Here is a 24,905-nt window from a genome sequence, read left to right on the forward strand (position 1 = left end):
GAGGTGGTATGCTATAGTTGATGCGGCATGGAGTCGACCTGGTATTATGGCTAGAATGTACCTCGAGTTTCTCACCTGATACCATTCAAATATTTTCGGGCTACGAGTATGTCCCCGCGAATCGTCCGTAAGCGGGGTCGTGTCCTTCACACGGAAGGGAAAAAGTGGGCAATTATTTTTCCGAATTTTATGATACCGTTATCCAACAAAGTGATTTTCAAATCCTCAAAGTAATTTTCACCAACGCAACATTTTGTTGATTTGGGTATCCTTATTTAGGGGACCTTTTATAATTTGAGGTGACCCTTAAAGTGCCCGTTCAATTCTCAGGAATGCAAATTCCACCAAATGCATGCGTATTCTTCTTCTTGCCCTGTTTCTACTGTGTATAAACTACTCAACCAGCTGTCTTTCTGATCAATACTTCATAAAAATGCGAAAATGAGACTTCTTTATCCTTTAGTATGTTTAAAGCAAGATAGAGAGAGGTGATGTGAGTGGAAATATAAATTTCCCCTTTATATTCACTTACGTTGCAGTGTTACTGGCTTAGAACCTAGCAGGTTCACAGGGAATCCAGAAAAGTTTTATGGAGGTAACAGAGAGAATGTCTCCAAAGTTTATGTTGACTTGTTTGATAAGAAGAATGATTCTGCAGTGAGTGTAAACGACGAGCAAATTGAATTGGATCATCTTGTACATCTTGACGGAATGTAGGCGAAATATTTTGGTTTAGATAGCCAGATTAAAATGTGTGAAAAATGCTAGCTGAAATGTTGTTGTTAGAATATGGAGAGGGTGGAAAAATGATTTTTTGCAATGACAGAACAAATGAATAAACATGCATAAAAAAATGCTCCAACTCGTTTATGCCTGGACAAGCATAAATTTGGACTACAGAGGGCCCGGGCTCAAATCCCGGCGGTGTTTGATGTTTTTCAGTGGTATCTCGATCCCTACTTGAGGTGCGTTGTGGAGGGCATTATGCTTGAGTACGCCGTCCGTCAGATGGGACGTTAAGCTGCGGACCCCTTGACTCCTTTCGACAAGAGTAGACTAATGCCGACGCCGAGTTTCTCTCCACCCTTCATCCTGTCCATCACTAATGGCGCAAATGACCTCAGCTGTCGGTCGTCTCCCCTAAATACTACTACTACGATTCAGTGGTCATGGGATACTTGATGAGTGCTTGCGGTCAAACAAATGAGCGAGACAGGGTGAGAAATTAGTGGATATTGAAAGAATGTGGAGACTTAGAAAAATAGGGCAAGGTTCCAGAAATTTACATTAAATAAGCTTTTTTTTCTTTTAATATTCACGATATAATACGACTGATTAAAAATTATAAGCATAACATTGTGCACTTTTAAATCACAACATTGAAAATAAACGGAAAAACTTTCAAAATGGTCGCATTATGTTCCTTTCTATTAAAAAAATCTGTCAACAAGTCCTTATACTCCTCCCGTAACCCACGGGTTACTTGGTGGAAATTTCCACGAGAAATATTTTGCCCGATCGCTGTTTGCGTTTCCATAGCAACGTATTTGACATTTCAATGAATGGGAGTTTCACTTCCTCGTTTCCAAGGCAATACATCTTTCAAAAGCCGGAGACGAGGAAAAGTTCCCGGGGTGCCCAAACGCACCCTATACCATCGTCTAAAAGAGATATATCATCGCGTTACGGAGGTTTCCAGTCGGAATAATCCTCCTTCCTTCCGAAAAAATTGCTTTTCGCATCAATCGATGCATTGAAATTAATGTTTACATAAAGTATGTTTTTACGATTAAATTACTATTTAGAAACACCTGAGATGCCCAACTCTTTATAATATCATGGGGTGGTGCTCTATTGTAAATATCCGTCAAAATCATCGTAGAAAAATTTAACAGCTCTGTTCACGTATATTTGATGAATATATTTATTGATGCTTATTTAATTTTTTGTTTATTTTTATGCATTTCTTCGATAGAATGAATGCAGGCAAATGAACAAATAGTAGAAAATCATATCGACTAAGTTCATATTGATTTTCCATTCGCGTTCACATTCGATGCCATTCATACAAATGTCGTTACCATTGTCATTATTTCTTATTTGGAATACTCCAGTATAAATGTGGGGTATTTTCTCAGCATTTGATTTATTTATTTTCTCTCCCTTTTCCCTTCAGGTCCACCTAAGGGCTGCTAAAACGACAGTCTTAAAAGCCACCAGAATAGGTACCCCAAGGCCTTCCATTTGGGCGTAGATTAAATACAACGGGTCGAGGGACCAAGGGAGGATCTACAGGTAAATTAATGAGTATCGTTTGCCTTCCCTCAGGTCAATTTTCCAGAGATACCCAGTGTTTCCGTGACGACGAGAGATGCCTTAGGCTGCCTCAGCACCTCAGTATAGAGTTATCCTAGTTTTCCTCCAGTGTTCGCAAAATATTAGCATTGGTGATCAAGGAGGAGAAGTGCTGTTTTTAATCATGGCCTGGGTCACGTAAACCTTTTACTTTTAATCCCTTCGTGATATTAACCAGGTGTGGCTCCTGATGTTCAACCTGAATATATCATTATGCTCTTAAAAAATATAACCACACAATCCCGGCCGTTCCCCAATCTGGGTTGCCCTTGATTTCATTCACGGCCCACTATTTCCTCTTCTAAATAACTAAGAATTGAAAATCTTCCTAAAAACGCCGACTGAACGAGGATTTCGCACCAGCGACAAGGCGAAGACGGGAAAAAATGCTTGTTCGACCACGGAAACTGTTGTTTTTTTTGCCTCGCCTTGATTTCATCTGACTGAATTTTCGGCAAACAGAAGTTTCTCGTGAGCCTTGACATTTTTCAGAGGATGACGGAATCGTGTGGTCATCTTAACTTTGAAGTCGCAGTCGAAGGGGTGCAATCCGATAGCGACGGCAAAGCTGCGCAAAGTGGGTGAAATTAAGTAGGAGTGGTGGATGGAGAGGTGATGAAGGGGGTGGTGGAGGGCGGTCGGACTGGGGTTTGAAGGAGAAGAATCCAACTCCGCCCTTAGTGAAGTACGGAAACTCGCAAAACTACGCGAGCGTGGTTGCATTGTTGCGTACCTGGCAGGCATATTTCGTAGTAGATGCAATTTTCGATTCTCATCCTGATTCGCGAGTTTTAAAAAAAGTTTCGTGCTTTGTAAACGTGAAACCGTATGCATGCCATATGTGAAATGTGTAGGCTAAGCTGGTTCTTCGGAACGCGACTGCTACACGCACCTATTCTAATTTTTGTTAACGGATATGGGATTGCACGAAGTTATATAGGTTTACGTATGGATCTCAACAATATAATTAGGCAGTATAACCATCTAATGAAAAAGTACGCGAGTATATCACAGTGTGATACAGCCTAGATTAATTTTATAACACAAAATCTGGTTTAAATATTATATTTTTGTTTATTTTTATCCCTGGTTGGTATTTATTTTTTCCATTAAAATAGTTCCTGTTGTCTTGTAATGAAATAAGGAATTATGATTTTTCTGTTATTCAGAGAGAGAATGAAAGAGATTTGTTTGTTTAAAGTATCGAAAAGGAATGTCATAGGGAAAAAAGAGCAGAATTGTTTGTCTTGCTGCACAGGTAATATCATAGAATGCTTACCGGTAGGAATTGATGTAAAACTGTCATTGATCGTTTGCCTACGCCAAGTGTAAATATAATTCGCCGTTTACCGGGAATCGAACCCAAATCCTTCGATTTCCGGCTGATTGCTCTAACCAATTCAGCTAGCCAGGCATACGGATTAGAATTGCGATCAATGGAAGTGATTTTTACACAGCGAAATTTCTTGTATTTGTACACGCAAAAGTATATCCGCTCTTGTAACTGTTTCAGCATTTCCCACCGTAAATTTGGGCGCATAATCGATTCAATCCTACCATAATTATGATGAAAGAAGATACTTCGAAGGATTTCCACCATGTTACGCCTGAAACTGCGTTACCTTCCACAAGTAGGGAATAATTCATAATATTATGTTAATAACGTAACTCTTAACTAGAAATTCATAATTAAAAGTTCATACCAATATGAAAGTGAAACTTGTAAATTTAGTGGAATAAATATTTGTTAATACTATTTTTTATAACTGGCCATATTTTTAAAATGAATACCGTTGGTTCATTACTCCATTCTGAAAATAGAATTGTCACATAAGTCGTATATTCATTTAAATATAACTCTCTTCTTTAAAATTCGAATGAAAAATTTAAAAAAAGGTCAACTTAATCGCGGGGCTGAAGAGGTTATTGCCAAATGGTAGCGCAATGATTTGATTGGAAAAGCGAATATTATGCGAATCCAAAAAACACCGTACTCGTTCTTTTTATATAAAAAAATAATTTTCCATGGCGCCACCAATTTTGATAGAGCTGCTTTCTCGCGACATATTGCTCAACGCTTCGAACATATTATCACCGCTTACAGTGTATAGTCATTTACGATCCCTCAATCGCACCAGACAATATGACGCATTAATCGCACTGCAATTTGCTTTTAGGCCAGTCGCGCTCAGCACAAAGTGCACAGCAGTGGTAAATGTTCCATTAAGGAATCCATTTAATGGAATCTAATTCCTCTTCAAAATACTCCAGTCTCCTTTTATATCTCCCTTTCCACGTAAATTCTTTTTCGACAACTCGATGGTCGATTTCCCACCGAATTTACTCCACCGTGAAATGAGCGCACTGAAACGTAAAAGTACTTTCAAGTTACATGTACAAAGACGTGTGCGAGGCCAGAGAAAATTAAAAGCATAGTCTCTGCCATTCTAATTGCATAATTCTTGCATTAGCTGATTCATTTAATGCTAATGGACAACGAATGCAAACTAGGAGATTGTTCATCTTTATGTTTTGAGTTAATTCCGATAATAAAATCTATAATTGGAACGGATTAGATAAGCCTTAACTTCACCGTTTGTGCCACTTGATCACCCATGAATTATGATCATCCGCAGTGTATTGTTTGTTTTTCCAGGGAATAAAAAATGTACTTTTGTAATATATTTAGTGATATTTTATTGGGGAACTTACTATTTATAGTATCTTAGAATAACTGCAACACTTGAGGAGCACAGATTAGTGTCTCTCTTTAACTTAATAGTAACAACGAACTCCAGGAATCCTCGGCCACGGACCAGCCGGTTTTTCAAGTGGGCAAAATAAACCCCCCTAAAAGAAACGTTCTCGTCGGCTATGGATTAGGCAAAACGGGTACATTTATAGGGAGATAATTTTGAGAAGGGACAGAATAAACCACTTTCGTCGCAATTAGATTTTTAAGAAAATATTACGAGACTTTCAACTTGAAGGCATCTCGTAAAAATTTTTGTAAGACCTATCAAACAGTCTCTTTAAAAGAAACCATCCCTACTCTTTGAGCATTTTCTCAATTCTCAAAGAACTCTCGGCATCTATAGCTCATAGGCATGGCCTGTGGGCTAGAATTCTCGACAGCGTCTGAACGAATGCGCAGGGGTGGGGGAAAATCAAAATGTCATTTCTTCGGTTTCCGCAAGCGTCTTGCGGTATCGCCCAACGGGGTAAAGAGTCTAGCGACCGCCCTCCTTTCTACCACTATGCCCGCTGATGAGGCCATTGTTGCGTAACACTCATGTATCTTGCCCTTGCGATCGCATGAGCGAGGGAACGGGTGCGCGCGCCTTCCGGGGCTGAAACCGTACTGAGAACAGTGGGCGCTAGCGGAAATGCCTCCCAGGAACTCTCCCGGTCACGCGAAATCAAAAGGCCCCTCAACCTCTCCCCTCCCGCTCATCCCCCCTTAGTCCGTTCTCCCTTCATGTACTTCCCCTCTCCCAGCCCTCCGCAACCCCGTGAGTCTTCCTTCCCTTTTCATCATGCTCTCCTATTCTTTGTAACATTTTCAATTATTTCCTATCTCACAGAAGTTGTCAGCATATTCTACCTTTCTTAATGGCTAATGAAATAACATGGATCAATACGATTTGCGAATAGGAGGTTTGCTCTTTGGAGTTACGGATACAGATACGGAGTTAGTTAGATATTGAAAACTACCTCAAGAGGTAAAATGTTGAGAATTGAGGTAGAGAGAGACTGTGTGTGTAAAGAATAAGCATTTTGCTCGCCATAAAGGGTGGTAGAATGTATGTATGTAAAGCTGAAAAATGTTTTTTCAATGAAGACTTAAACAGTTTTTTGTTTAGCGATAGGTGGGGTTTCGACGTGTAGCACTGTTTAATTCAGAAGTGGTCACGGTAATATCTTTTAGTTTATTCCCGAGTCCAATGCTTCTAATAATTATGAAATAATGGCCCTGAAATAGTTGCTGAAATCGGTAATAGATTGTTCGGTATCTCGACTTGAGCCTGACCAAAGCCGATTTCATTCGTCCGCGTAATCGAAGATTCCAACGAATAGAATCAAGTTAATTATACACCCATATTACTAGCCTCAATGTTTTGAAAATTCTTAGTTTGTATCATTTCCATTTTCTTTATGCCCAATCCAGTTATTAAGAAAATACTAACTCGATGCCAATACGGATTCTACAAAGAAACTAGATATTGCCAAATCCAATTTGGTCCACTTATTCATGATGCTCTAAAATAAAATGTGGAAGGGGATGTCAGGGTGGGAATGCATACCTGGGGATTTCATTGACGGTATTAAAATATAAAGAGGATTCTATGCTTAATTTTCAGATTTCGAGCAAGCCCTGGAAACAAGCTCTAACAAGCAAGTGATAAACAAAATTTTATTTCATAATATTTATAACAACTACTAAATAACGATCTTCTCTTCTCGCCTTGAACAGAAATTACTCACTTATGCCAAATACTCAAAACAAAGAGGAGGTGCTACATGTATGGTGGATGATAATTACATCAAATGGGAATATTTCACTCAGTGCATGACATAGGAATATAAAAACATATAGTGCAATGTAAATTAAGAAAAGTTAAGCTTATGAGCTGTTATCTAAAAAAATAGACGATATATCGAGAAGAGAGGGGATAGTGGAAAAGTGATTTGTACACTACTAAACTCTTATTTGAATGGATTTTATCCTCTCTTCGTTTATGGGGATATGTAGTCAAGCAAGCGTATTTTACGTGCCGCCTCCATACTATATGCAACCTATTTCAGCCCATATTCGTAATTAGCTTTATATATGTATGCATATATACATATATATTTTTTATTTATATTTATATATATACATACACATGTATGTAATTCGAAGTTTCCCCCTGTCGACCTTATGTTGTCATATCTTTCTAAATACTTTTGAGTGAAAGAATATTACTTTTTCTAAGCGTTAACGCAATATAAAATCGTATTTTTATGGAATTTCAAAAACTTAGACTGAATTTCACTTTTTCCGTGACACATGACGTTCTTTCTGCTGAGATGAAAAGAATTTGAGTAGGAAAATGTCAAAAAAAAACAGGCAGGCGTCTGAATAAAAATTCTGGAAAGAGAAAGGTACAAAACTCTTTGTTTGTAGGAGAATTATTCACTCTGTTTTATTTCCATTAGTAATTAGGCCTCATTAATATAGTCTAAGGAAGAAAGTAAGAAAAATATAAAGCTTTATTTACCCTTCTTTCACCCGAGAAAGTAGTCTTCAAAGGAAATTTATTTCGCGGAGAGAACAAGTATGAATTAACTCGTATTTTAAGCATAAACTAACTTGTATGAAATGCATTTTTATGCACTATATTTTTAAAATCGTTACGAAATAAGTTAGAGGAAAATTAACCGTTTGAAAAGGTTTCCTTTGGAACTACCTATTAGCTTTTAATTGCAGAAACGATTTTAGAAATTGGACCAATTAGACTAACTCGCAATCAGATAATTTTTAACTACTCATAACTTTGGGCGATAAATTTTCAATTTAATTGCATTCACTCCAGTTTAATTACACAATTAAAATGATAAGGCTAAAGAAGATATTGGTTTCAGTTCTAAAACATATTCATGGTCGATTCACTGTGCTTGGCTTAAAATTCAACGAATATCTCATTGCTAGGACGTTTTATGATCGAATAAAAGCTAATCCTACGGATTTCAACCATTAATTGTTTTAGCAGATCAGGATTTTATTTTCATATGAATGATTCTTGAGGCATAGTTCAAAGATGTGTTAAAATCAACGCTTTTTCTGGTCCCTACGCAATTTTAAATTGTTTTGTTATGCTGAATCGGTATTTCGGTATTATTATATACCGAAAACTCAGATAAAGAGGGCACGTTGAACCCTGATTTACGATTGCCTAACGTGCGGCAATAATGCAAAATGCATTTCCCAAGAGATGCTTCAATTAACAGCGGAATCGTATAGTTTGTCGCTTCAATTTATTCGCTTTCACGCAAATCTTTCCGAGCGATTTCTTAACCAGAAGGGAAATCTCTGACGGGACGAAAGGAGCGCAGTCTCTCTCACATTACATTTCCTCTCCCGGTCAACTCCGAGTGAGTCAAGTTCCCATTCCCTCCCGAAGACTTTCAAACGCCCATCCGTCCTCACGTCCCTCTGCACCTTCCGGGCTCACGCAGCCTGGGCCGCGTTACACATAGCTTCCTTTGACCTCCTCCCAGCTCCCGCCCTCCCTTCGTCGGGTCCCATCATTCCTCACCGAACCAGCCCACCCTATCATTTATCGAACCTCTTCCCCTATGCACTCCTTCTCCACTCCCAACTCGTGAATATACCGATATTTCCCATTCAGTCCTCCCCCTCCTCCTCACCTTCGTCACAGTAGAAGAACCCACGGTCACGATCGCTCCCTGGACTCTTTCTCTCAGGGGCTGTGGAATCTCGCCCTGCACGCGAGTGTGATACAGATGTCCAGCGGAGCGATTTATTCGGAGCGAGTTGAGATCAGAGGTCCTCACCCCGTTCCGATGGAGGCGGAGGTTCGGCTCATTCGTTTCTGCTGGCGCGAGGCGAAGGAGAATAAATCACTTCCTGGTAAACGCCGCGTTAAGTGAATCGGGTCGTCTCGTCCAAGCGATTCTAAACCTTCTCGTCCTCACACTCGAGAATTTCAATTCCAGAGGTTTTCCAAGGGAATTAGGGAAGATAATTGGAAAGGAAACGAATAAAAGTCATAAATAATCCTCTCTAATACCTAATTGCCTTTAACAGCATCACCTTGAAATTCAATCAAGCGTTACATTATTCAATGAAGACTCAGTAATCTACAATTAATAAACCTTTGGATCGAATCTGATGCTAACTGAAACTATCTCCTCGGTGCCTGTCAACTGGTGATGGAATGAGTATCGTACAAAAATCATTACGAATTAAATATGGTGGATACGTGTACATGTACGTATAAAATGAGTATTCCACCGATGCTGTTGAAGGGATTGCATAGAAAGATCCATATTAAGGGCTTCGCTGTCCAACCGAGATTTTGGTCCAAGCGCGTGGAATTTACAAATCTGTATTGAAATAACTTGGCAATATAAGATTTACTGCTGAAAAAAAAGTTCAAATAACAAGATAACGGTCGTCTTCATTTTGCACTGGTTTGAAAAGTTTGGATGCGCATAGCTCGACCGTTTGAGATTTCCCTAAAAAGATAAGATTAGTGATTTCACTGGTGATGCTATTTTATGGTTTTATTCATAATATCCAGGGAATTGATATTCGACATCTTCAAGAATAATTTGAAAGGTTAGAATATAATCAGGGAAATAGAGCCTCAATATATGAAGTGTGTTATAAAATAATGGGAATTTTGTAATTTCGTATTGTGCACAATTGAGTTCTTCCCACAAGATCAAACCATCAATAGAGAGTACTACTTACAAGTTCAATGCCGTTTGCGTGAAGCAATACCAAAAAACGCCCTTATTTGTGGCGAAACAGTTCATGGTTTTTGCACCACCACGAGAATGCACCTGCTCACTACTTGTTCATAAATATTTAGTCAAAAACAGCGATGCAATGATGTTCCAGCCTCCATATTCGCCAGAAACAGCCCAGTGTGAATTTTTTCTTTTCCTAAAAATAAAGAGATTCTTTAAGGGCCTTCGTTTAATAAGCTTAGATGAGATTAAAAACGCATCGCTGAGAGAGAAACAAGCTGTACCAAAGGTCGAGTTTCAGAAGTGTGTCAAGGATTGGAAAAAAACGTGGCATAAGTGCATAATGTTAAATTGAGGCTAATTCGACGGGGATTAAATTGATGTAGGCGAATAAATTTATTCGACCTATCAGCATTTACATCGGGCTTTTAACAATTTTATGTATATATATAATAGACATTAAAAATATTATATATTATATATATAATATGCATTATATATATTATATGCATTATGTATATATATATATATATATATATATATTTTCCTTATATCTGTTTCTGTATATATGAGTATATATATATATATATATATATATATATATATATATATATATATATATATGTACACGTATACACCTCGTGCGTCAAGACTTGCAATAGCGTCTATACAGTTCAACAAAGCACTTATACCATGCGATTTTATTTTTTATTCAAGGTGAATACCTTTAATGTAATGGTCCATTATGTACAAAATATAATGTAGCAAAATGTACTTGTGTGTCTTTTGGGACGAATTTCCTTTGTAACTACGGAATCTTGCCGCACAGCTGCAAACGATTCGAGATTAGGAACTAATCGACGCAACGCTGAAAACTTCAAAATATTCGTGAATGCATATGCTACGCCTTAATTACGAACTGAGATTAACTCGAACGACTTTTAAAGGCTTCCTCTTGGGAGGAATTGAGAAACCCAAGTTTCCTAAGTGGCACATCCCACAGCCATCATTTAAGTAAATAAAATTCCCTTACGCAAATTTGTGCCATAACAGAAGAAAAAGACCCAAATGCTTGATTGGAACTACAGGTTTATGTACTGTAGAATTAGTTTGATGCAGTCAGAGTCGCTCCCGTAATTTAGTACCCAATTACCATTATACGCTCCTTTCGTCTTCTGTGCTCAGTTGATTGTTCCCGTTTCAGTGTTGCTGGGATGTCTTTTGATTAGTGAAATTGGAAATTCTGACTTCCTGGAGACTTGCAAGGAGTTCTGTGAGTGCTCCATGATTTAAAGTGAAATTCAACGTATATATACAATTACGATGAGTAAACAGTATGCTGGCAACGAACTACAGTGAGTAGATTCAGGGAAGGAATGTTTGTCTTTTTTTATTTAAATCGATAAGGAGTTTTCCCCAAAATAGTTGTTTGTGTACCAAAAATAATATTCCACTAAAGAAACGTCCAATCCCAAGTTTTTCTTAAAACATAGGAACAAGTTTTGTGATAAATAAAGGAATACATACATTCAATATCGAATTTATCAGTTATAATATGTTAATCGTTTTCTAATGAATTTCTCGATAGTGGGGTTATTTTATGATTTCATTATATTTTATTGCTTAGTGATTGAATATTTAATAAGATCAAAGGAGGCGTGATTAATCGGTCATCATTTTTCCACACAGGTTGAATCTAAAAATATATATATATCTCATCTCTTCCTGATAGAATCACTTTGTATTCGGCTTCCGCCAGAAAGGTTTACTTGGAGTAATGATTAAGTTTAGTCGATCCGGTAAATAACATTATTCTGCAGTACGCATATAAACACTGCAAATACTAGTCCACGCCCTAGGTGGATCCAAATCCTTCATTTCAAAATGGCGAACTCATTTCAATTATCCGAATCAACACGAGACATCGTATGAATTCCTTCTATTGACTCAAATATAATAGTGACGCACAATAGTTTGAGCGCCATACACTCGATAGAAAGGGCAAATAGAAAACCTGGGCCTAACTTGTACAATGAATAGAGCCTAGACTCTCAAACGAATCGCGAAACAAAGCTAAAAATGGATAACAATGAGATATGTGTTATGGAAATACATAAGCTTTTTTAAAGTTTACGAAAACATTACGTTTTTTTTCTGAAAAGTCCGAGCCCTTCTCTTTCATTCGTCAACCATTTGGAAACTGACTACCATAAAAAGAGAAAGATCAGACATTCTATGAATCGCAAATCCATCAACCCTCCCATATTCTGAAAAAATACAGGGAAATCACAAGAGTTTACGTCAAATTCATTGTCAGCCACTCAAAACAGAAAAAGGCGACCACCCAGATGGAAGAGACAGGAGGCGGCGGACTGAATACTACCGTCTTTTGTTCAGCCGCAGGATACTACGACCCCTATCCCGATCCATCGTCTCCGTTCCCTCCACATGAGTCACCCAAGCATCCGCCCCACTTCCCTCACCTGCGAAGACCCACACGAAAGCATTCCACCCTCGCCCACTCCGCAACCCACCTCCCCCCACTCCGCAACCCACCCCCATCATCCCCTCAAGAGACACACGAGAAACTTACCACCCGGAATCCCCCGGCTCGGGAAAGGACCAACGTCAGCCCCTCATGGGAGATCCACGTCCTGTAGCACCCCCCCCCTTCAAGCACCACTAAAATGCCTCCCTTGCTCTCCTCCCTTACTCCTCTCTTCGCTGGCGCTTAAGACCCGAGCCGCACCCTCTCTCTCCCCAGGCAACACATCAAAACCTCCCGTGCGTAGACCGGTGCGGTGTTGCGGCGCATATGATGTATGTATTATACTTGAATGTGTGCGTGTGTGTACGAGAGCACGTCCGCTCGGCACGCACCCGCCACCGCCGTCGGCCAAACTGCATTACATGCGGGCGATCAGGGGATTGTGGGGCGTGGGGGGGGGGGGGGGGGGTTGGAGGTTGAGAGCGGTAGAGGGCGGGGCCATCCGTCGCAGCCGGCCGCACCACACGCGACGGAACACCACCGGACACCACCACCACCGCTCGTCCCCGCGCGCAACTCCCCACGGTGCAGGCCTCGCGGTGCTCGCTCATGAGGAGAAAGTGCGATGGGCACAGGAATGGGGAGGGAGCGTGGTTAGGCGGAGAAGGGAAGACACGGGAAGGAGGAAGTCAAGAATTGAATCTACCGGTGGGATTCGTCTCTCCCGCCGGCCTTGGCTCGGTCTCCCCAGAGCAAAATGTCAACTCGGCACACGGGCAAAAACGCACGAATCATGCCCGCTAGTATCCCCAGGAATCTGCTGCTTTCGCGAAACCAATCCTATGGTAATGGGAAAATATTATTTTTCACGACAGTGAATATAATTTGTTGGCATTTTTAAACATTGAAAGCAGTCTTCAAATTCACCGGAAGCCCTTCTTCTATGGTATAACAGTATAAAAGGTGACTCTTTTAAGATTGATGCATCAATATTCGCGTATAAACGTGAGCATAGTGACTTCGAACGACGTTCTAAAAGTAAGACTCACAAGCAGACATGAAAACTGCATTGACACTAAAAATATTTCATTGCATCCATATTCGTTCCATCCAGTGTTCGATCTCAAAGGTCGGTTCTGACATTTTAAAATGATGTTAATCCAAGACTAAGGCTATAGGCGCTTGAAATCTTCCAAGGGGGACAGTTCCGTTTTGTGTGACTAATCGGTTTTCCACGCAGTTCTAGATATGCGTTATACAAAAGCGCCCCCCTTGGATTTTTTAATTGAGTTACATTTTTTGCATCCTTTTTTCTCCATAGCTTTTCACATTAAAACAAGGAATATTCTCATAAAAAATATATAACGTAAACATTTAACCCTAGGTAAATAAATGCATTTACATTGAAAACAAGTCCACTACAACTCAATAAATAACACGAGTATCACTGAAGGAAGCATAAAACTTTAAGAATTGAGAGGAAAATATCATTTTATCATTGACGGTTCTTATTTTTCACAAGTTTGAATTTCAAAGCTCCGTACATATTAATATCTCTCTCTTGTTATGGAATAGAATGAATCTACCTCTGAAATTGATAGGATTCAATGATAAAAACAGCTTTAAGCTAATAAAAAAGTCAAAGATTGTGATTGCACATCAACAGGTGAAAATAGAAGGGTAAATATCCATACCTGCAGCTCTGGCCAAAAGTCGCAGATGTGGTCACCAATATGTTTTAAGTGGTGGTAAATAACACCGAAATCAGTTACCTATAATCAAATAACAATATAAATTAAAACTCTAAAACCATGAGAGAGAATCGTGCTAAAATTATACAAACACATAATGAACAGCGATGTAATTGTGGCCCATGGCAAATAATTTTATCCAAAACAAGCAGTCACTAATTGACTAAATATAGTTAATTCCCTCGGTGATCGAACCGAGGTTGCATAATAAATTAGCTTATAATTAAGACTGAAAGCATGAACATTAGCATTAATCAACTATTTTTTATGAATCCAAAGAAATGGCCGATGCTTTCCAAATTTATATCCTCATGTGTTGGAATTCTTTTAATATTATTACATAGTCACATACCCGTTTAGCTTATTCAAAAAAAGTTCCTTTGAGTCACCATTTATCATTCAATAAAATTGATTGACATAAGTAGTATGTAATTGTTGACACTATCATATGTAAGTAATAGAAAAAGGGCGTTCAGCCGTGATGAATTCATAGGGTCTTGACCAGTAGTGTATTCCTTCACTCATTTGAACATTCAATACAATCTTCGATATTTAAATAGTCAAGATTGACTAAAACCAGTTTTCCCCCTCAAGACCTTAGCTCTGGTTTCTATGGAGTAACAAAGTAGCGAAGCCTAAAATACTGATTCTCTGTTGCTCTTATAGAAATAAATATTTAACGAAAGTTATGAATGAAGAATACGGCAACTAGATGATTATTTTATTTCCTCAGTACCAGGTTCCCCAACACGCTCTCAATATAAGAGGAGGTAATGTTACCTAACTATATAGTACACTATACTTCTCAATTTAAGGCTTGCTTATTTTTCTCTTGCAATAATAGTGGATATTGGGAGGTGACTGACACTTAAGGCCATTTTCGTCATAAAGGTTAGCTGGATACTTTGGTGGAGGTAGGAATTTTAGAGTATGGTTGAAAGAACGGCGGAGAAAGAAACCTGGTGTTGGCATTAGTGTACTCTTATCGCCAAGGGGTTCACAATTTAACAACCCATTCGACGTTCTCGGTGCTTTCTAGCTAGCCTCAAAAGTAGGGATCGAAATACCGCTGACAAAATTTCACCACAGCCAATATTCCAACCCTGACCCTCTGGGTAAGAAGCCCGCTACCGTGCCATCCCGATCTCCTGATTTGCTCTCTACTCTGGGTGAGTTCTAAGGACAAGTTTTTTCGGTAAGATATTTCTTCTTTCATTGGAAGACAAAATATTACAAGATCAAAGGAAATTTAAAAAAAAATGAGAGGGGGGCGAAAAATAATGCAATTTAAATTCCTTAAGCAATCAATTACTGAATTCTTAACAATTAACTACTGCCCATATTAACACAGAACGTTCTTATACGAAAACAATGCATCTATGGTGCGGAATCGCACGACCGAATATTTGCAAATATAAATTTTGGAAGTAGAATTTACGTATCGGCAACCATTCACTCCCCTCGCGGATATCCCACCGAAGTGCAAAAGCACGCCGGATTTATTCCCTTCGAGAATATTCACGAGGAAGATGAGAGGAAGAAGAAGCAGGCGGAGATTCCCTGCCTTTGGGCACTCAAATGAGTCCTCCGTGTGGTGGCGAAGTGCAATGGGAAATGGGAAGCAAGCGAAACAGGGAGAGGAAGGCAAGAAAAAGCACCAACCTGCACGCAAAGCAGTCAAGCTCTCTCACTCAAAGCTCACTGAAACAAAGCCGTGCGCCTGCGAGCGCCTCTTCCCCGCACTGCAATTTCCCCTTCGACACGGCAAGGAGACGGCAGACAGCCACTTGGGCATGAATGGGGTAGGAATCCGCTAGGCACGGATTGCGGAATCCTCCTCTAAGATCTTCTGAGCCTCGCCTTTCCACCAACCACCTCAATTTAATGATCTCTGATTGCTCCTCCTCCCCTTCGGTTCCCACAAATTGCTCAGAAGAAATGAGGCTAGCATCTGACTCAGTGCAAGGCCTCTAGACAGTCTTCAAATACAAAAATAATTTCCAACACGCATATATTTTACGACAACAGATGAAACCGTTTAGCAATAAAGCTACTTCAATTTTATAATTCGAGAATTCGTACTATGTTAGAATGATTTCATTTTATCCATTGATTAGTTTATTAAAGTATCCGAAATGGCTTGAACTCGTAAAAAGAACCTAAGTTCCTATCCCTTTTCCTTATATCTATAAATGTTTGTGTATATATATGTATATATATATATAAATATATAATATATATAATGTATATACATACATGCATAAAAAATATACATAATAATTAAGTGAGTATGCATGCAAGAACTCATAGATTGCTCGCCAGGACACAGAAAAAATTAATACATTTTAGTGTGATCAAATCATATAAATATTAAAGGGACCTCAAATTTGACCAAAATGTAATAATAATTGCAAATGGGAATAATAAAAATGACATCTATCGTATTAAATCATATGGATGAAAAATTAAAATCAGTTTTTTAAGTAAATATAGCTGCTGCATCAAGCCAGGAGGAAGGCGTAATAGAAGCGGTAAAATAATTGGTTACTTTAACAGTAAAATACTCTTAAAACTTAATTTTTCGATAATGTAACTGCTAAATTGACATCAAGTAGTTCCCTAGACTCCTTTTAAAATATCATTTATAATTGTTTTAGAGACTTTTTCCAATATTATCCTATTTACCAGTTTGACTTAACAAAATAATCCTTAAGTTCACCCTTTACTAACCATTGAGATATTAAAAATTCCCACCCAGTCGAGAGGAACTTCAGTTAATATTTCACCTCGAACAGTTCTTTCCCAGAAGTTGTAGTATCCATAAAATCACACAGCTTTGGTTTCCAATTGAATTTATGAGGATATATCCCGATATGTTTTCCCTTATCCCACAGGTCAGGAGCCAATCCGTCTGTGTTCCAAGAGGTCACGCCAAAATATTGTCGGTTGGTACAAAATTAATTAAGTGAAAATATGGTCCCAAAACGCCGATGATAGCCAAAGCACTCATTGTCCCTCACATCACCCTTATCTTAATTCCCCATCAACCCGTGAAGGTGCGAAGCGTCGATGGGATTCGGAGGCCCAAGAAAAAATGAAACACTTGCTGTGAATGTATCAAAAGACACGAGTGGGATATCCGAACGGCATTTCCATGGGAATAACATTCGCCACACAACTGACACACATAGAAATGAATCCTAACCACGCCGTTTTCTTCTAAAAGTCCATCAAGATGTAAGGCAGTGGGTAGAAAGAGAGTGGGAGATAAGAAAAAGGGGGAGAGGGGAGCGAGAGAGTAGTGGCTTGGATGTGAGGCGTCGCTCTACGAACACTTCCGGCCGGAGCGATCGCTCTTCCTCTTCCCCCACTGCCACCATTCGGCGGAGTGGCTATCCGTGTAACGGTTAAATAAGATGCGCACGTCGACTCCTCTCTACTTCCCGAGAACCCCTATTTCCCCCCGCCCCTCTCTTACCACCCCGAATCCACCCATCGGCTTTCCGAATGCAATGCGACCCAAAAATCATTGGATGCGGCTGGGGAGTGGGAGGGAGGTGCAGGAAAGATGGCGGACGGAATACGAAACTCAACACCACAGAATAAAATATAATGGCAATAAAACCACGATTCCTTCACTGCACGCTGACGTTCTGGGAATCGGGAGTGGTTTCCCACTTTGCCCATTTGGGAGATGAGTTTTGGTGGCCAGTAAAACGCCATTTAAAAGTAGTTCCCCGGAACGAGTACTGGGCGGACGCGTTGGAAACCAAAGGAATTCGGATACACTCGTTAATCTTCAAGTTGTAGCCCATAATTTCGCTAGGAAAACTGCTTCTTTATGAAAACTGAGACAGGATAAAAATTATGACCGCAGCTATGTACCTTTTTGTATCGTACAAAAAGGAATCTAGGACAAAATATTTCATTTAGTTAAAAGACCACGATTTGCGAAGCTTTTTGATTGCAACTTAATTGCTGAGATGCATTTTTTGCGAATAAAATTTATCTATAAGTGGTAAAAATTCATGAAAATATTGTTCTGAAATCGATTCCTTGGCAAGGAGTTTTAATTTAGTAGGCTATCGTTTAAGGTAAGTTTTGGATGTCAACAAACTTAACACCCCTATGTTTCTTAGCCTCGCCCAAAATAAAAGCTGACCTTTTATTCCAATAAACCTTTCTTCGATTCTGCATTTTTTCTTCCTCCCTTAATTACGTCCAACATTCATATCCTTTTCCTACCCGAATTCGCTTGTCTAACGTCCTTCCCTCTATCAGAGGCTTCTACATTCCATCTCCAATCAAAATGCTCTGCATCCACCTTTCACATTTCCTTTAGATTGTGATAATTCTTAAGTGTTTAAATTTGCTGGAATTAAAGTAGTTCATGGAAAATATTCAATTATTCACCAATAACTCTCTATCTAAATGAAACTTCATTTAAATATTAAGTCAACAGATCCAGATCAAAATAGCTAATCCCATTGTCTCATTGAGGCAATTATTAATCGCAGAAAGTAATAAATATAAAAACGCTCGTTTTACTAAAAACTTAAAAGAAAGCGTAAAGCCGCGCAATACTGATTGGAGAATCACAAAGGTGTTTGCTGTTTCACAAGTCAGAGAATTCCCACCACTTTTTGGAAAGAAATGCGAGTGCTTGAAGAAATCGTTGTCCCTCCTGAGGATACCATTTACGTCAGTTGGGAACCCGAGTAAGATGGTAAAACTTTATCAGCTCACGATTTTCCTCCACGAGCATAGAACCCATGTGAAAATAATTACAACATAACCATTGTCCCTTAAAATTTCGTCAGCGCATTGTTTCGCAGTTGATCCACTTGAGCCATCTCGTTCGGTTTAATGAATCCTTCCGTAAGTTCTCCCGCTCCCATGACCGCGGATTATCTATTTGCTTGCGGGTGCAGGCAAGAGAGTACGGTTACCCTCGGCCAAACAGAAGGCAAAGCCTGCAAAGCCCGTCCGGAATAACCAAAACAAAAAAAAAGTATCTCGGCCGTATTAACATTCCTTCCGCCTTTGGACGTTTTCGTACGCTTTATTGAGGAAGGAGATAGGCAGTAACTCTCCTTTTTTTTCACGTGTGACTTTTTTACGACGCCAATTTGTTTCCGCAAGCGGGTTGATCCGGTTTTCCAGTAATAATGAGCGATAATTTCGTTTGTATTCCTCGGAACCCTCTCCTTCCACGCCGCGATCCGTTCTCTGGCGAACCCTCCCTTCAACCCACTCCACACACACAAATTCCCAGAGGAATAATGATGAGGGCGAAGTGAATTTCTTTCTCTCCCAAGCCAGACTCAATTCTCCGATAAATTGCGACCGGAAAGGAGGATTTTTCGTCCAGGCGATTGTTTTCACCCCCTCTATCCACTACCTCCCAGCCATCCCAGCGCGCGCAGACGCGGTCGCTCCCCGCGGCCTAGCGCTCCCCAAAGTTCTTCGAAATTTCTCTCGGGCCGGAAATTGGCGTGTTCAGTTCCAAGGCATTAATTCCGGCTCCGATATTAGAAGATCGCGGGCCCCTTTTGACTCCATATTTCATCCATCCGACGCGTATTTCCGATGAAAATTCATGCTCGAAATATTGCGTCACAATGCATGTGCCCTGAGCACGTCACATCTTTCATGCTTGCCAGTTATATATTTTAAATCTAAATAAAGAAGCCGAAATTACGAAGTGTATTATTTTAATTCCTTAATCGATTATTTATTCCATTTCATACGCATATATTACTTTAATTGGCGAAAATGGTTATCGTCCCGCTCATGTGCACAGTGTTTATTTTCATAAGTGTTTACGAATGGCAAAATACTTTCATTAATCACTTACCCAGGATTTCCATCCCAAAATAATACATATTTTGTTTCATATTCGAAAGTAATTTCATAATTTCTTTTTCATCCTAGGTCCCACCATGTTGTTACACTTAGGTTACTCAAGGCTGTGTTGTATATTTTATGTATGACGTCAGGGATTGGACTAGAGGTTGGAGATAGTAGTCAACAAATGCGGAGATGCATTACATCGGGAAATTAAGTGTAAAAGCAATCGGTTGGCCAGGTATGTTAGATCTATGAATTTTCGGAAAAACGTGAAATTGAAGTGTGCTAGGATTAGGTAGGGAAAGAGTTGAAATGTCTTCGTCTTATAGGCCTTCGCGGTGACCTCTGTCTTTAAGAAAGATTATTATTTTTTAAGAAAGTTTTAAACGTTAGGCTTTGAATCTGTCGGAATGGTTTTATAATGGAATTATAGAAAATCAAAGGCAATGCACATGTCACATTACTTGAAGGTGAGTTCTTTCGTATTCCTTCTGTATGCCCCGTCATTAGTTTTTTAAATCTCCCAAGTACCAGTTTACGATCACTTGCTGTCCATGGGACCAATAATATAATGCATTTCCACGTGCACGCAAGATCCTTCGAGATCTTCTCACCGAATGGGAAGCATGCACACTCCGCTCCCGCCACACCTCGCCCTCCTGGAGCGGCTCTTAAAGGCGTGCGTTCATTTTGAAGCTGTTTGTAAATCTTCGATCGCACCGGAGTTCATCCTGCACCTATTCATTACCGAGCCATTACCGTAAAAAGTTTTCACTTCACGTCGACAGAGGGTGAGTTGTAAGCGTAGAGTAGAAAAAAATAACAAAAGAAGGAAGCGGTCGGGTTTGGAAATCGCAACTCATCGGCTGGCGCTCTCTCTCTCTCGGTTGGGAGCCATTAGTTTTACGATTGTCCCGTACTCCCCCGTCGCACTTGTAGGGTAAGAGCCTTTTATCATCCCTCGGCTACGAAAAAATCTCCCGTCCTTCCGCGATGTATAGGCAGGGGATTACACCCGTCGAATCTCGTCTCCCATCACACTGTGTGTGTCGGCGTGTCTGGAGGAGAAAGAGAAATCAGCAACCCCACCCCTCCTCATCCTCTGGCTGACTGAGAGAGTTAGTTATGCGCGAAGTCTCTTTGCTTCCTGCTACGTACGTGCCTTCGACAACAATGCCCCGCAAATCACTTCCTCAAAGCAATCAAAAGTGTTAGGGAGGAGTTGCGGCTGGATTGCACCACTGGGCGCATAACCCACACGGCACGTATGAATTCTCGGTTCTCCGGCTCACTCCAATCCCCGTCCTCATATTCTCTCCCTCACTCGAACACAAACACATACACACAGCCCCTCTAGAGATCCTAGCCCCGAAGGCGTAGAAAATGTAGCACCGTTTCCCCTTGGCTTCCGTCATCTCTCATAGGTGGTTATCTGCCTATCCTATTTACTAATTCATACTTATTTTTGTTATTCGATTTCCCCAGGTTCAACAATCGTGGCATTTGACTCAAGCTCGCTACACAGACGAGTTCATTACAATTCAAAGGTATTGCGCGCGAGATTTTTACGCGTAACGCGATCGAGGTGGATTATAGAATACCAAATTGAAAATAACTATGGTTACCGTTAATAATTACTAATTTTTTTTTAGGGCGCTCCGTCGGTTCAGAGGTAATTTTACGGAATCTCATTATGTTCGATCATCTGAAAACATAGCTCCATCATCACCATCTCATACACGATTCCAGAGTTAGCCGGCCTGTGTATTACCCAACGCGACCTCTCCGCAGACAGCTAGCTAGTTCCTTCAAAGTTTATTTCAATCTAATTTTCTTTCATTCCCTCCAGAGTTTTTCGAGAAAGAACGCATTTCCGTACAACCGTTGTGTTAGGCGCACCACTGGAGATAACCCTAAGGAGGCAAACCTAATGGAGCGAGTCGATCTAATACGGCCCACCTCGCTATGCATCACCGATTTTACCTCTGTCGATGGATACGGATCAATTTCCATTTAGACGATATTTGGAGTTTCATGAAGCGCTCGAGCATTATCGTTATTGTAATCAAAACGATGGCTAATGAAACGGTACCGCCATTTCTCAAATTTCTCACCACGGTGAGCAATATAATTCGCTTGCTGGCGTTATAACGATAAACGCTTTGAAACTGGGTTCGAAGGCCCATGATAGCAAACTGTGCTAAGGAAAATTGCGCTGTCTAACCACGACGAATACTCACAAAAAATGCAAAATCTCGCTTCAGAATCGTTTTCAACGAAGTCGCTTGGACTATATAATTCATTCGAGGGATAGTTCGGCAGTGATGAGTTTTATGCCAATCTTGCGTGTCAACTTAATTTTGTCATAGACACTAACATGATACTGCCTCGAACGTGCGCAGTATCACTTCAGATTAACTAAGAAAAATACTATTTAAGTAATGTATATATCCCACGTTACTTGCATCGTTTGAATTTCAAAATTAATCAATTATTTCCTGTTTAAAATGTTTTGAAAGAATAGCACCCTAGGATTCTAAAGAACATGACAGAACCAACGTCATGAAGAGTTGGATAAAACTGATGTGTTCATGTCAAACGATGTTAGTGCAAAGACAACGTGAATCCCAATTAGGTAAGAATAAGTTAAGCCCACGAAGAGCCCATGTATTCACCAATTATATACAAAGCTTCAACAGTCACTATGCATTGCCTTTGTGAGCTTATACGTCTACACCGTACCCCGAAAGCCGCCACTAGTGCATTTGGCGGTGAACGGCGGTACGGCGCCAACTATACGCAAGGAATTCTTCCAAAAACACATTCCTGAGAACTAACTTTGGTAACATCCCTCAGTTGCATGCATGCCAACTTTACCAACGTTTACAGCCGTAATGGCATGATTCATAAGCCGTTATAATATGAGTTAAACAAGATGGCGTGTTTCAGAAAGGGCATTTTCTATTTTTTTGGTAATATAAAGTGTGGAATACATGTGCCCGTATTGTAACGAAATAACGTCTCCGGTATAAATCAGTAACATTGACATACAGATTAGTATCTTGTAGATTTTGTCACTACCAATATATTAAACGAGCGAAACTTTGGTGATTATTTTTGTATTTGCAGATTTTAACGTTAACGCACGAATTGCCCGGTTGCTTCACAGTTCGATTATATTTGTAAGAGTAATTAATGAAGAATTATACGTCTAAATGTTAATGATTCTGCAAATATGTCCATTGAAAGAGTAACATTTTAGAAAATTTTGGCGATGATCGTAATATTTCCAATGATATTTAAATTATAACGGTATAATAATTATTTTCATCAAAATTTGCATAAGGTTTCTCCCGGAATTTCACAGCTGCGGCTTTTGGCGGACTGATTCTAGTTTTCAGTTCAAGGAATTGCCAGAGAAAAAAACGTGGGCAGCGCTGAATAGGTCTTTGCATCCTCTAATGAGATGCAAGTTTTATGTACTGCCCAAAAGAGGACGATGACCTCGAAAAATGGCCGCAATGTGCCTTGGCTTCAATAGATGAAAAATAATTTTAGAAATAAATCATTAATCTATTTTCATCTCGCAAATAAATCATATTAGATGGACTAGTTGTTTTTCCAACAAAAGATAATATTTCATTATTTTAAATATCAATCATAACATTTATTTTTGTATTATAACATTAATGCGCATAGAAAATTTGTTAAACAACAATATTTGCATGCTAGATAATTTCAGGAACATTTATTAACGAAATTATGTTTAATCAATTAACATTTCTCAACTCTTTAATATTTTGGTTAAACATTCGGTAATTGCTCAGCTACTCTTTTTCGAGATGCTTTCAGGATTCTCAGAAATTTTCCTTCACTATAAATATTGAAGTTAAATCAATTCCGCTCTTTGTAGAAAATTGTAAGGATAAATACAGATTACAAAAAAGTTATTTGGTGCAGAGGTTAAGAACAGCAAACACTACCCCGAAGGAAGAAGATGTGCTGTAATTAATTGCGCTCACTTAAGTTTCGGGTTAATATCTCTTAGGATTCGCAAACATTTCCCCCGTCGTATACTTAGTTGATATGATAGCTAAACGTAGAAAGTTTCAGTTTCCCTACAAGACGTAAGAATGAGGCGTTGGCTTAACCCAGACTGCTTTCGGTCGAAATATTTTCAAATTTTCGTAATTCTCGAAGCGACCGAAACCCACCCCTTCCCCCACCACTCCCGAGAGCACTTCCGATCCACTTTCCGTCGCCTGTGTACATGCAATCCCTTCTCCTGCTTGGAGCACCCCTTTCCAAACCACCCCCTCCCTCCCCGCGCACCTCCCCCACGCCCCGCCGAGACTGGCTTCGCCGGGGGCGGCATTCCGACATCGAGAGCCCAGCCGGTCCTCACTTCCTCCCTCTGTCGCATTCCATCCCCGCCTCTTCTCGGCGCATCCTCGCATTTCCCACAACGTAAAGACGCCATTCCGCGAAAACCCTCCATCCATCACCATACCACGCCTCTCTCGACTTTGTTTATTCATCATAAATGAAATGGGAAGGCTCTTTGGATTAGTTGGCCGAATATCTTGCAACACCTTTCATAAATTACCCTTGTTGAGGAAGTTAATGCAAAACATTCAGGGGTAGACATCATCAATGTGAAGTTTTATGACTATGAAATACTAAGTTATGTATTGACATGGAAAATGAGCATGCATTAAGTCCAAACTAGGGTACAGTGTATCCTATGAGCTAATATCATAATGAACAATAGCGATCATCTTTAGAGGTCAAGAGCGTACTCAAAATAGTTAATCCTCTTTTATATTCCAATTTAATTGAATTTATTACATCCAATAAAATGCAAATGTTATGATGTCCGTAGATAAGGAATTATCATTATTTTAAATTCCCAAAAGCTAAAGAAACATAAACAAAAAATTTAAGGCTTTCGATTTAGTTCCTCTACGTTCATCTATTTGTTC

The 24,905-nt window shown here is 39.7% G+C and overlaps 1 protein-coding gene across 1 annotated transcript in view; it reads left to right on the forward strand.

The window, feature by feature from the left end:
- The window catches only part of MESR3 (misexpression suppressor of ras 3), a 301,273-nt gene that overhangs the window by 156,780 nt on the left and 119,588 nt on the right, over positions 1-24,905 (forward strand). The window contains exon 3 of the mRNA XM_071598439.1: positions 2,177-2,295. The gene's annotated coding sequence lies outside the window, so the exon portion shown is untranslated. The remainder of the gene's footprint in view (positions 1-2,176; positions 2,296-24,905) is intronic.

The sequence above is a fragment of the Hetaerina americana genome, unplaced genomic scaffold (genome assembly GCF_022747635.1).
Source record: "Hetaerina americana unplaced genomic scaffold, ioHetAmer1.1.p SCAF_10, whole genome shotgun sequence".
NCBI classification, from domain to species: Eukaryota; Metazoa; Arthropoda; class Insecta; order Odonata; family Calopterygidae; genus Hetaerina; species Hetaerina americana.